The following is a 14,974-nucleotide window of genomic DNA, read 5'->3' on the forward strand; positions in this document are numbered from 1 at the left end:
TTTAGAGCCACATTCAGCGTTTTCTTTGATGTTTCTTTTACAAAAGTTAATCAGAATGTACTTTATACCTTAAACAACAAAGGTACTTCATTTGCCTTCTAAAAATTGAATAAGAATATTCCCAGTCGGGTTACAGTTCTTTTCATATTTGGTGTCAATATAATTACAACTCGTGACGTGTTCCCACTGCATAGTTACACTTCCTGTATACATAAGATAAGGCAACTATGTACACTGATAGATACAAGCCTGGGGCAATCTGATTAAATTCAAATCTCCTCTGTCTGACGTGAAGATCTGAGAGCGACCTCTAAGAGGTCATATTCTACTAATTTTGGAATTAGCCAATGGAAATGCAGCTTTCAGAAATTTTAAATTTCCAATCTTTCGGCCCACCACGACGATCTTTAGCACACCGCACAGTCTCCGAAACGCGAAGGTGTAAGACTTCATCTGGTTGGCTGGTAAAATTAGCGATTTTGCTAATAACATAAGTCATCAGAACATGGCCCCTAAATGGCCGCTGTCAGAACTTGGCCTAGAACAGTGGAGACACTTTTTACAAGTGTCTTGTCGACACATGCTACAATGGTTCCATGGTGTAATGGTTAGCACTCTGGACTTTGAATCCAGCGATCCGAGTTTAAATCTCGGTGGAACCTTGAATATTATTTTAAGTTCTTTCTTATTTACATTAATTTAAAGACTTTATTTTATTTTTGTAAATCCTAATGCGAAAGATGAGGTGGGTGTATGCAAATTGAAGCGAATATGATCCCTATGTGTGTCTATTTCGTCATACAACATAGTTTGAAAACCGGTTAGTTCAACAAAGTATGAATAAATTGTCACAATTGTTGAGTTACAAATTAAAAATAAAACAAGCTCGATGCTAAAATGAAGTATGACAATTTCTTCATATTGTCGGAGGATCATCAGCTCTGTCTCTATGTAAGTGTCAGTTAATCGCTGTACATGGTTGTTTGTTCATACATATATAGACCTTTCCATAGCCCTTGGATTTTTCAAAGAAATTTCCGTACGCCCTTGGATTTTTCAACGACCTCACCATACGTCATTGGATTTTTCAACGACCTTTCCATATTTCCTCGGATTTTTCAAGTCTTCGCAGTAATTTACAAAAAATGTTTAATTTTGTTCGCTGAAAATGTCTCAGAAACAACAAATAAACCCTGATCTATTCGGACTACCTCGACAGTTTCTACGAAGATAATGACTGTACGATTGACCTAGAGCTTACGAATGAAAAAGTAGTTAGATGCATTCGCAATTTTTCGGACAATCCTTCTTTCGCAAACAGGTGAGGTGATCCGACTGCAGTTATCGGCATATATTCCAAGGTGTGATCAATAGGATTGACCTCGAAATTGAGAATTTAAAAGGCGCGGCCTGCTGGTTATCACGTGATCTTTTGCCATTACGGTACCGATATCGCCCAGCGCTCCATACTGTAAGGACAATGATATCGATATCAGATGCCGGTGGGCCGGATTGTTTTTCAATCTGAGGAGACTACAGCCGAAGACGAAGTTAAAGGAAATTATTGTTTTGGTTACCAAGAGGATACCATCACCGTGAATGGCCAAACCCACCTGGCAGTGGACAAGATCACCTGTCTTGGCAGTAGCAGTCGCGTGCAGTCCAAAGCGATGATGAGACAAATGCCAGAATTGCCAAAGCAAGAGTGGCCTGTGGCATCTCACGAGCAAATGTGTTCAGTCCACAAAACTCACGGTACTAATTCAGTTCCCATAGTAAACCTATGTAAACACCATGATATTTAAAATTCAACAACTTAAAGATTGTGAGTGCTCATAATCAAACCTACATTTATAAGTATAGATGAAACCTATATTTATCGGTATAGATGAAATCTGGATGTCAGCTTTTGTGCAGATGAAAGGATATGAGCCGCGGCATTTTCTGGACCAGTATGTGTTTGAAACATGTGCTTTCAATTCCGCACCAAAGAGTCAGGTGCGAATTTTAGTAATGAGTGTTCCAAACTCAAGACGGTAAAAGGACTTAAATTCCATCAATAAAATAATGTCATTTTCAATGGGCTTCCTAATGAAACTCATCTGGATATGATTTCAAGACAGAGTCCCAGACTCTGAGGTTTTCACGTAGACAGGAATATAGAAGAAATATCGCCTTGATGGTTAAATGATGACATATTTAGAACTTTAAAATCTCGGGAAAAACATACTATATCATTATTTATATATAGAGTATTGATCTGCCTAAATTTAGCCTGATAGTCATAAGTGAACTTTATAACTTGATTTTAAATTAGCCAGCATAATTTCATTTTATTTAATCACTTTAAGATATTTCAATGTATCTTACTAATTTAACATACATTCCACTCGAACGTAATAGTACTAATCTTTCAGGCATTTCACTTTTAATCTTCATATACACTTTTATTATTTTCATATATATATATATATATATATATATATATATATATATATATATATATATATATACATATTCATCTGTGTGTGTGTGTATGTTTGTGTGTATTACAGGAGTGTAACGTTTTATCAATAAAGTAAGACGAAATCTCTGACAACATGAATGCACCTTATCGGTAATATAAATGAACACAAGGGAGTCCAACGGTAAGCTGATATAATACTGATATATTACTACCTCCTAACATGTTTTTGGAATATGACCCTGTATCATCGATAGGTTCCATGGTGTAATGGTTAGCACTCTGGACTCTGAATCCAGCAATCCGAGTTCAAATCTCGGTGGAACCTAAGTTTATCTTTTTAATCCTAAAAATACCTTTTCTTAAAGTTTTATGTCGAACAGAAGACAAATGTACAATAGTAGAAGCGAGTATGAGAGGATACATTGTATGTACCTATTTAACGACATACAGTATTGCTTGGAAATGGGTTAGTGCGAAATATGAATCTAGTTTCGCAATAGAGTTGCAACCTAGTGCTCCTTGCTGACAATTCAATAATTCGCACTTAAAAAGGGGAATCTCGCAAATTCTTTGCAACTACATTACGATTTGAAAACAAAGATATCTTGTAATTTCGACTTTGATTTATTAATTGCAATTAAAGAATTGCGCAACGTAAACACATTTCCTTTATGTCTTGATATTGGCTGCGGACCGTTACCTCTTTCTCACTTTTCTAGGCGAGGAGTCAATTACACTGCACTATATGTGTTTCATTATCAATATATGCATATATTAGTCGATATCGATTTTAAATAGCGAATCCCTTTTCTATAATGTGACCTCTACCATGACAACACTGATACTGACCAGCACTCGATACCTTAGAAACTGTATTCGTACACATTTATTATAAATGTCACTAATGTGCAAAGTGTTAAGAGGTACACTTTACGATCACATTGTTGTTATACAAATATGATCTTTTTCTTTTATAGTTGTTCTCTCTCTCTCTCTCTCTCTCTCTCTCTCTCTCTCTCTCTCTCTCTCTCCCACTCTGTGTATTCCAATTTAATGCGTTATGGACACGGATTCAAAGCATAAACCTTCTTGATGGAAACATTTTATATTGCGGACACCAAAAGTTGGTGTCCACAGGGTACTCACCGCTAAATTATTCCTCTGATTCACGTATATGATGGTGATAGGAAAAGAACAAACCTGCGTTGTAAAGCGTTTCCCGCCAAATGTGTGTATATTTATTTTTACTTTTCCATTCAGCAGCCAGTGTGTGCGAACCCGTCACACACATACATATTGCGGTTTGCGCATGTCCTTGCCATTGGATACTGGAATAGCTCTCTTCCTATTGAGTATTATCGCCTCGCTCCTACTACCTCATGCACATGTTTTAGCAAAACAGTAAAGAATACGCATATACTACAACCTACTAATAAGTTTTGAGAAGATGACCCGTTGTAACCTATAGGTTCCATGGTGTAATGGTTAGCACTCTGGACTTTGAATCCAGCAATCCGAGTTCAAATCTCGGTGGAACCTAGGTTTTTTATTTTTATTCAAATACTTTTCTCAAAGTTTCATGTGGAACAGGAGGCGAATGTACAGAAGAAGAAGAAGCGACTTACAGCCCCTTACTTACAACTCAGTAATTCGTACTTACAACTATATATTATCTAAATCCTCTTCAACTACATTACGATTTTTGCACTTAGAAATTTTGTAATTACGACTTTGTTTTCTTAATTGTTCACTTATCGTCAAAGGACAAGGATAACCTAGAAATTGAAAGCTTGCGTTGTCGAACCGCTCCAGTGGCCTAGTGGTTAGAGCGCCCGCCTCGGATGCGGGAGATCGTGGGTTTGATCCCCGGCCACATCATACCAAAGACTTACAAAAAAGGTACTAACAGCTGCCTCGCTAGTCGCACAGCATTAAGAGGTTAGTTTTAGGACTGTTCGGCCTGGTGTCAGGATAATGTGTCTGGGTGGAACATCATGCTACATGTCTGCAGCATGATGCCCCAGTGCTAGACATCACTATAAACTGCCACATTGCAGGCATCGTAGCGATATGACTGAATTTATTTTAAAGCTACGTTAAAAATCTAAATCGGACACACACGTTGTCGGAAATATGGCAGGCATATATGGAGGGGGATTACCGAAATAATTATATGCGTGTATTTACTAATCTTCTATGATGCATTATTGTAAATGGCTGCTTGCAAATGATACTTTCATAATTCTATCAATGTATATTGTATTTTCATTGATGCAAATTGTACGTGGCAGTTTGTAAGTGCTACTTTCCTTCTGCATTATTGTAAATGACTGCTTGCAAGTGCTACATTCATAATTCTAGTCAAGAATTTTCTAATTTTCATTGATGCAAGCTGTAAATGGTTGCTTGCAAGTTTTTCGATCTACTTTCCTTCTGCGTTATTGTATCTTGCGATTTGCCGACAACTGAATTGATTCCGTAGTTTGTCGTATGACAAACGCAATGTCAGTTACTACAAACTTTGTATATTCTGTTTTTGAACTTTACAATTACATCATTCCAACTGCTGTTTTCATACAGATTTGGTCCTGCAACAATGTAAATACTAAGTTTTATCAGTATCGTCTTTGTTGTCCATCTCGTGTCTCTCTAAATTTCTAATTTTTTTCCTTTACGGCATTCATTTTATGTCGATAACTCTTTCACTCCCCTTTTTTAAGGTGTACGTTAGCAACACAGTTTTAATCGTCTCTAAAACCATATGCTTTCTCGAAGATCTAAGCGATTTATAGCACCTTACGAAAACAAAAACGCATCCACAACAACAGGGTGGTCCATCTTTTTCAACCCCAGTTTTGACGCACTGAAGTATTTACCTTCAAAGTTTAAGAAATCTACTTCTTAGTGTCATCTCTCATTACTTGGAAACATTAGTTATTTTAGCAAAGTAAGGATCAGAAATAACAATGATATATTCCCTCGTAATCTTCTTAACGAGTATTCATCGGACGAACCCTGGTTGTAAGGATTGTATTGTACGTCACCCATTTTGACGCACCTCACAGACGTCTTTCTTTTCCTGTGATAATATTGTACATAAGCTCCCGCGAAAATAAAATAATTCAGATCAACATCAATAGCACATAAAAAAGTTTATAGGTAAAATGACATTAAAAACAATTAATCATTCCTTACAGGTGTTATTTTGCCGCAAAAAAACCCCCAAATAATCAAACTGTGGAAAATCATGTTCGTATCATGATAAAAGTATTTACTTGCGATTAGAATTATTAGATTTAGTGTACAGTTGTTCTCAAATACTTAATTTGCATTGTTAATGTACGGAACCTTAACCTTTGAATGTATTTATATATATCAAAAACAAAAACAAAAAACAGCTTTAAAACTACCTTGCATCCATTAAAACATTTGTCTCTAAAACTGAAAATAATCAGAGACAAAAGATTTTACAGGAGATTTTACTTTTATTTTTTTGTAATTCTTGCCATTATCAAACCAATTAAAATTAATAATTTGGTTCAAGAATTTTGCAAATATAAAGATAGGACCCTTAGGATGTAATTATTCAGCTGCTCTTTGTCATATTAAAGACTTAAGAAAGAAGCTTTAAAGATATTTTGAAATATGAATGTTGCTGTCGATGAGTGTGTTTTGGGACGGTCTTCGGCAAGTATCAACAAAAGAATAAACTCTAATGATCTTGCTCGATAATTATACAGGGTAGAATTTTACAGATCGCTGTCTTTTCATTTGGTTTTGTTCTATTTAATCGCCTACATGTATCATGGGTAGTTGATGGTGTTTTGGGACAGTCTTTTGCTGTCCTAGGGTAGTCATGGCGTCTTTTATTTGGTGATAATTACCAATATGGGATACACTATATATTTTAAAAAACTCTCCTGATCTTACTCGATAATTATACAATCCAGGATTTTACTGATCACTGTCTTTTATAAGGTTTGATTCAATATAATGGTATACATGTATCCTGGGTAGGTGAGAGAGTTTTCGGACAGTCTTGAGCTAGCCCCATTACTTTCAGGGTGACAGATAGAAAAATTAAACTATTGAATGTCTACTTCCTGCATACGTTGTTGGAAATAATCAAACATAAAATTTGCTGACAGATTTGGGGAGGCAAACAAGTGTTAAAACATTGCCTAAACTTTTAGAACACGTTTTGCTTTAATATTCTTTAAAGGAATTGGCTATGAAAAGCTTGAGGACGCATACATTATGGTCAACAAGTGTTGCTTGCTTGACTTTGTGTTAGGTAAAGAACCGAGAGTCTACCATTTTTCTATTAGATGGCTTGTCAAATGGTCAAATGCAGGAATAGGTTGCAGATGTGCCTTAGATATCTTCTGATTGGGATTTCCTACCATTTGACAAGTGTAAGATGAGCTAAGGTACTTCAAAACATCACTTTAATTTTCAGCAAATAAAAACGATTCAGGATCTTGTGATAAGTCTTACTGACACCAAATGACCAGCTTAAGGGGTTTTATGGGCTATACTATGCATGTCCTGTCCATATGCCTTCGGAACAACACTTTCACCAGCAGGTGCATCGGTTGCCGCCATTTTCTCATAATGAACCCATTTTTCACAAAGTAATAAACTGGTACTTGTGTGGCTTTAATTTTTAAAACCGAGACTTGTGTCTTCTCTGAGGAATACTACTTGGTGGCCTATAACTCACATTAAACGGACTTGCATACTTATAAAGTAGCTGTTACTTTCTGCTCAGATATCTTACAACTGCAGTCAGAAATTGGCTAGTGGTTTCTATTATTCTGTGAAGAAACTAACTTACTTGTGAATCTCTCTCTCTCTCTCTCTCTCTCTCTCTCTCTCTCTCTCTCTCTCTCTCTCTCTTTGCTGAGTGATTAAGACATTTAAATTATGGAATATACCTTGTCCATTGTTCGAAGGCACAATTACATTAGGGAAAGAGGCCAAATGTAGAATTTCATCTCAGGTTCATAAATAAAATAGTTTTGTGAGGGTCAATGTATCAGATATAACTAATTAGCAAATAAAATATAAACATTTTCATGGGTTTTTGCTCATAGCAAGAGCAAGGAACTTATTTTATTGCCCGCAAAATAAATTCTCCGAAAAGTGAGCATTTTTGTACAGTGTATATATTGAATACAGATCCAACTCAAGGGTTCTACGTATGAGAGCAGGGAAGACATCCGAAAAGCCATATGGACGTCATAGAAAAATCAAGAAAAAGTATCCAAACATCTATATGTCGCGTGGTGGATAGCTTATGAAAGGGTTAGAGGCCAGAATGGGTGTCCGGGGACCCATAGGTTATTGAATGAGACAAAAGACCCTTTTCCGTACTACTAGTGGATTTCATAGAAGAAATATAAAAAACTATGTATAAGAGAATATTGTTTACAGATGATTAGTATGTATTACTGGGTGAAATTGGGAAACTACACTAAAGACTCACATCTCTCAGTTACATGTAACATTGTTTAATTTTATCTAAATTCTAATAATGAACATGTATCTACACTTCTCAGATGTGGATCGATACCATTATCATAATCAGTTAATTTAGAGCCACATTCAGCGTTTTCTTTGATGTTTCTTTTACAAAAGTTAATCAGAATGTACTTTATACCTTAAACAACAAAGGTACTTCATTTGCCTACTAAAAATTGAATAAGAATATTCCCAGTCGGGTTACAGTTCTTTTCATATTTGGTGTCAATATAATTACAACTCGTGACGTGTTCCCACTGCATAGTTACACTTCCTGTATACATAAGATAAGGCAACTATGTACACTGATAGATACAAGCCTGGGGCAATCTGATTAAATTCAAATCTCCTCTGTCTGACGTGAAGATCTGAGAGCGACCTCTAAGAGGTCATATTCTACTAATTTTGGAATTAGCCAATGGAAATGCAGCTTTCAGAAATTTTAAATTTCCAATCTTTCGGCCCACCACGACGATCTTTAGCACACCGCACAGTCTCCGAAACGCGAAGGTGTAAGACTTCATCTGGTTGGCTGGTAAAATTAGCGATTTTGCTAATAACATAAGTCATCAGAACATGGCCCCTAAATGGCCGCTGTCAGAACTTGGCCTAGAACAGTGGAGACACTTTTTACAAGTGTCTTGTCGACACATGCTACAATGGTTCCATGGTGTAATGGTTAGCACTCTGGACTTTGAATCCTGCGATCCGAGTTCAAATCTCGGTGGAACCTTGAATATTATTTTAAGTTCTTTCTTATTTACATTAATTTAAAGACTTTATTTTATTTTTGTAAATCCTAATGCGAAAGATGAGGTGGGTGTATGCAAATTGAAGCGAATATGATCCCTATGTGTGTCTATTTCGTCATACAACATAGTTTGAAAACCGGTTAGTTCAACAAAGTATGAATAAATTGTCACAATTGTTGAGTTACAAATTAAAAATAAAACAAGCTCGATGCTAAAATGAAGTATGACAATTTCTTCATATTGTCGGAGGATCATCAGCTCTGTCTCTATGTAAGTGTCAGTTAATCGCTGTACATGGTTGTTTGTTCATACATATATAGACCTTTCCATAGCCCTTGGATTTTTCAAAGAAATTTCCGTACGCCCTTGGATTTTTCAACGACCTCACCATACGTCATTGGATTTTTCAACGACCTTTCCATATTTCCTCGGATTTTTCAAGTCTTCGCAGTAATTTACAAAAAATGTTTAATTTTGTTCGCTGAAAATGTCTCAGAAACAACAAATAAACCCTGATCTATTCGGACTACCTCGACAGTTTCTACGAAGATAATGACTGTACGATTGACCTAGAGCTTACGAATGAAAAAGTAGTTAGATGCATTCGCAATTTTTCGGACAATCCTTCTTTCGCAAACAGGTGAGGTGATCCGACTGCAGTTATCGGCATATATTCCAAGGTGTGATCAATAGGATTGACCTCGAAATTGAGAATTTAAAAGGCGCGGCCTGCTGGTTATCACGTGATCTTTTGCCATTACGGTACCGATATCGCCCAGCGCTCCATACTGTAAGGACAATGATATCGATATCAGATGCCGGTGGGCCGGATTGTTTTTCAATCTGAGGAGACTACAGCCGAAGACGAAGTTAAAGGAAATTATTGTTTTGGTTACCAAGAGGATACCATCACCGTGAATGGCCAAACCCACCTGGCAGTGGACAAGATCACCTGTCTTGGCAGTAGCAGTCGCGTGCAGTCCAAAGCGATGATGAGACAAATGCCAGAATTGCCAAAGCAAGAGTGGCCTGTGGCATCTCACGAGCAAATGTGTTCAGTCCACAAAACTCACGGTACTAATTCAGTTCCCATAGTAAACCTATGTAAACACCATGATATTTAAAATTCAACAACTTAAAGATTGTGAGTGCTCATAATCAAACCTACATTTATAAGTATAGATGAAACCTATATTTATCGGTATAGATGAAATCTGGATGTCAGCTTTTGTGCAGATGAAAGGATATGAGCCGCGGCATTTTCTGGACCAGTATGTGTTTGAAACATGTGCTTTCAATTCCGCACCAAAGAGTCAGGTGCGAATTTTAGTAATGAGTGTTCCAAACTCAAGACGGTAAAAGGACTTAAATTCCATCAATAAAATAATGTCATTTTCAATGGGCTTCCTAATGAAACTCATCTGGATATGATTTCAAGACAGAGTCCCAGACTCTGAGGTTTTCACGTAGACAGGAATATAGAAGAAATATCGCCTTGATGGTTAAATGATGACATATTTAGAACTTTAAAATCTCGGGAAAAACATACTATATCATTATTTATATATAGAGTATTGATCTGCCTAAATTTAGCCTGATAGTCATAAGTGAACTTTATAACTTGATTTTAAATTAGCCAGCATAATTTCATTTTATTTAATCACTTTAAGATATTTCAATGTATCTTACTAATTTAACATACATTCCACTCGAACGTAATAGTACTAATCTTTCAGGCATTTCACTTTTAATCTTCATATACACTTTTATTATTTTCATATATATATATATATATATATATATATATATATATATATATATATATATATATATATATATATATATATATATATATATATATATATATATATATATATATATATATATATACATATTCATCTGTGTGTGTGTGTATGTTTGTGTGTATTACAATTACAGGAGTGTAACGTTTTATCAATAAAGTAAGACGAAATCTCTGACAACATGAATGCACCTTATCGGTAATATAAATGAACACAAGGGAGTCCAACGGTAAGCTGATATAATACTGATATATTACTACCTCCTAACATGTTTTTGGAATATGACCCTGTATCATCGATAGGTTCCATGGTGTAATGGTTAGCACTCTGGACTCTGAATCCAGCAATCCGAGTTCAAATCTCGGTGGAACCTAAGTTTATCTTTTTAATCCTAAAAATACCTTTTCTTAAAGTTTTATGTCGAACAGAAGACAAATGTACAATAGCAGAAGCGAGTATGAGAGGATACATTGTATGTACCTATTTAACGACATACAGTATTGCTTGGAAATGGGTTAGTGCGAAATATGAATCTAGTTTCGCAATAGAGTTGCAACCTAGTGCTCCTTGCTGACAATTCAATAATTCGCACTTAAAAAGGGGAATCTCGCAAATTCTTTGCAACTACATTACGATTTGAAAACAAAGATATCTTGTAATTTCGACTTTGATTTATTAATTGCAATTAAAGAATTGCGCAACGTAAACACATTTCCTTTATGTCTTGATATTGGCTGCGGACCGTTACCTCTTTCTCACTTTTCTAGGCGAGGAGTCAATTACACTGCACTATATGTGTTTCATTATCAATATATGCATATATTAGTCGATATCGATTTTAAATAGCGAATCCCTTTTCTATAATGTGACCTCTACCATGACAACACTGATACTGACCAGCACTCGATACCTTAGAAACTGTATTCGTACACATTTATTATAAATGTCACTAATGTGCAAAGTGTTAAGAGGTACACTTTACGATCACATTGTTGTTATACAAATATGATCTTTTTCTTGTATAGTTGTTCTCTCTCTCTCTCTCTCTCTCTCTCTCTCTCTCTCTCTCCCCCCCACTCTGTGTATTCCAATTTAATGCGTTATGGACACGGATTCAAAGCATAAACCTTCTTGATGGAAACATTTTATATTGCGGACACCAAAAGTTGGTGTCCACAGGGTACTCACCGCTAAATTATTCCTCTGATTCACGTATATGATGGTGATAGGAAAAGAACAAACCTGCGTTGTAAAGCGTTTCCCGCCAAATGTGTGTATATTTATTTTTACTTTTCCATTCAGCAGCCAGTGTGTGCGAACCCGTCACACACATACATATTGCGGTTTGCGCATGTCCTTGCCATTGGATACTGGAATAGCTCTCTTCCTATTGAGTATTATCGCCTCGCTCCTACTACCTCATGCACATGTTTTAGCAAAACAGTAAAGAATACGCATATACTACAACCTACTAATAAGTTTTGAGAAGATGACCCGTTGTAACCTATAGGTTCCATGGTGTAATGGTTAGCACTCTGGACTTTGAATCCAGCAATCCGAGTTCAAATCTCGGTGGAACCTAGGTTTTTTATTTTTATTCAAATACTTTTCTCAAAGTTTCATGTGGAACAGGAGGCGAATGTACAGAAGAAGAAGAAGCGACTTACAGCCCCTTACTTACAACTCAGTAATTCGTACTTACAACTATATATTATCTAAATCCTCTTCAACTACATTACGATTTTTGCACTTAGAAATTTTGTAATTACGACTTTGTTTTCTTAATTGTTCACTTATCGTCAAAGGACAAGGATAACCTAGAAATTGAAAGCTTGCGTTGTCGAACCGCTCCAGTGGCCTAGTGGTTAGAGCGCCCGCCTCGGATGCGGGAGATCGTGGGTTTGATCCCCGGCCACATCATACCAAAGACTTACAAAAAAGGTACTAACAGCAGCCTCGCTAGTCGCACAGCATTAAGAGGTTAGTTTTAGGACTGTTCGGCCTGGTGTCAGGATAATGTGTCTGGGTGGAACATCATGCTACATGTCTGCAGCATGATGCCCCAGTGCTAGACATCACTATAAACTGCCACATTGCAGGCATCGTAGCGATATAACTGAATTTATTTTAAAGCTACGTTAAAAATCTAAATCGGACACACACGTTGTCGGAAATATGGCAGGCATATATGGAGGGGGATTACCGAAATAATTATATGCGTGTATTTCCTAATCTTCTATGATGCATTATTGTAAATGGCTGCTTGCAAATGATACTTTCATAATTCTATCAATGTATATTGTATTTTCATTGATGCAAATTGTACGTGGCAGTTTGTAAGTGCTACTTTCCTTCTGCATTATTGTAAATGACTGCTTGCAAGTGCTACATTCATAATTCTAGTCAAGAATTTTCTAATTTTCATTGATGCAAGCTGTAAATGGTTGCTTGCAAGTTTTTCGATCTACTTTCCTTCTGCGTTATTGTATCTTGCGATTTGCCGACAACTGAATTGATTCCGTAGTTTGTCGTATGACAAACGCAATGTCAGTTACTACAAACTTTGTATATTCTGTTTTTGAACTTTACAATTACATCATTCCAACTGCTGTTTTCATACAGATTTGGTCCTGCAACAATGTAAATACTAAGTTTTATCAGTATCGTCTTTGTTGTCCATCTCGTGTCTCTCTAAATTTCTAATTTTTTTCCTTTACGGCATTCATTTTATGTCGATAACTCTTTCACTCCCCTTTTTTAAGGTGTACGTTAGCAACACAGTTTTAATCGTCTCTAAAACCATATGCTTTCTCGAAGATCTAAGCGATTTATAGCACCTTACGAAAACAAAAACGCATCCACAACAACAGGGTGGTCCATCTTTTTCAACCCCAGTTTTGACGCACTGAAGTATTTACCTTCAAAGTTTAAGAAATCTACTTCTTAGTGTCATCTCTCATTACTTGGAAACATTAGTTATTTTAGCAAAGTAAGGATCAGAAATAACAATGATATATTCCCTCGTAATCTTCTTAACGAGTATTCATCGGACGAACCCTGGTTGTAAGGATTGTATTGTACGTCACCCATTTTGACGCACCTCACAGACGTCTTTCTTTTCCTGTGATAATATTGTACATAAGCTCCCGCGAAAATAAAATAATTCAGATCAACATCAATAGCACATAAAAAAGTTTATAGGTAAAATGACATTAAAAACAATTAATCATTCCTTACAGGTGTTATTTTGCCGCAAAAAAAACCCCAAATAATCAAACTGTGGAAAATCATGTTCGTATCATGATAAAAGTATTTACTTGCGATTAGAATTATTAGATTTAGTGTACAGTTGTTCTCAAATACTTAATTTGCATTGTTAATGTACGGAACCTTAACCTTTGAATGTATTTATATATATCAAAAACAAAAACAAAAAACAGCTTTAAAACTACCTTGTATCCATTAAAACATTTGTCTCTAAAACTGAAAATAATCAGAGACAAAAGATTTTACAGGAGATTTTACTTTTATTTTTTTGTAATTCTTGCCATTATCAAACCAATTAAAATTAATAATTTGGTTCAAGAATTTTGCAAATATAAAGATAGGACCCTTAGGATGTAATTATTCAGCTGCTCTTTGTCATATTAAAGACTTAAGAAAGAAGCTTTAAAGATATTTTGAAATATGAATGTTGCTGTCGATGAGTGTGTTTTGGGACGGTCTTCAGCAAGTATCAACAAAAGAATAAACTCTAATGATCTTGCTCGATAATTATACAGGGTAGAATTTTACAGATCGCTGTCTTTTCATTTGGTTTTGTTCTATTTAATCGCCTACATGTATCATGGGTAGTTGAGGGTGTTTTGGGACAGTCTTTTGCTGTCCTAGGGTAGTCATGGCGAGCAGCAGGGAAGTTGTACAGACCAGGTGGCTCAGATAATTTTAACCCTCCTACCAAACATTTATCCGTAGAAGCCTCAGATTTCAAAAATAAACCCTCCTGCGCAAATTAATCCGCAAAATTTCAACCCAAAGTGCATTTTTAGGCATAAAAAAAAACAGCATTTTTTGGGGGGGGGGTGGTAAAATTTGTTTGTGATTGCAAATTCCGGTTGCAATTTTATGAGTAAATCTGATCAAGACCAACTCGATACCTACTACGCGGATCATGAAGATTAATCGTGACAAAACCGTGCGGTGTCGCTTGAGCGTGACTGAAGAAATTTTTAAATTTATTTATATCCATGTCGCCATTACACCAAGTTTGATGGATATTTCTCAGTGTGTGAGTATCAACGCCATTGAAAACTGATAAAATATTACAATTATCTCTAATTACCTTTGGAATTTGCGTATATCGCTGCGTCACGTAAATTACATCGGTGTTCTTGTGTCGGCCACGCGAGAATATCCTAGCTGGGTTAGTT

General features: G+C 36.0%; 2 non-coding genes across 2 annotated transcripts; both read left to right on the forward strand.

The window, feature by feature from the left end:
• Window positions 1–2,720: 2,720 nt before the first annotated feature.
• On the forward strand, window positions 2,721–2,792 carry Trnaq-cug (transfer RNA glutamine (anticodon CUG)). Its single transcript has one exon. It is a non-coding gene; the product is annotated as a tRNA-Gln (tRNA).
• An 8,053-nt stretch (window positions 2,793–10,845) lies between these two features.
• On the forward strand, window positions 10,846–10,917 carry Trnaq-cug (transfer RNA glutamine (anticodon CUG)). Its single transcript has one exon. It is a non-coding gene; the product is annotated as a tRNA-Gln (tRNA).
• The last annotated feature ends 4,057 nt before the right edge of the window (window positions 10,918–14,974 follow it).

The sequence above is a fragment of the Sinohyriopsis cumingii genome, chromosome 17 (genome assembly GCF_028554795.1).
Source record: "Sinohyriopsis cumingii isolate HCF-2022 chromosome 17, ASM2855479v2, whole genome shotgun sequence".
Classification (NCBI taxonomy): domain Eukaryota; kingdom Metazoa; phylum Mollusca; class Bivalvia; order Unionida; family Unionidae; genus Sinohyriopsis; species Sinohyriopsis cumingii.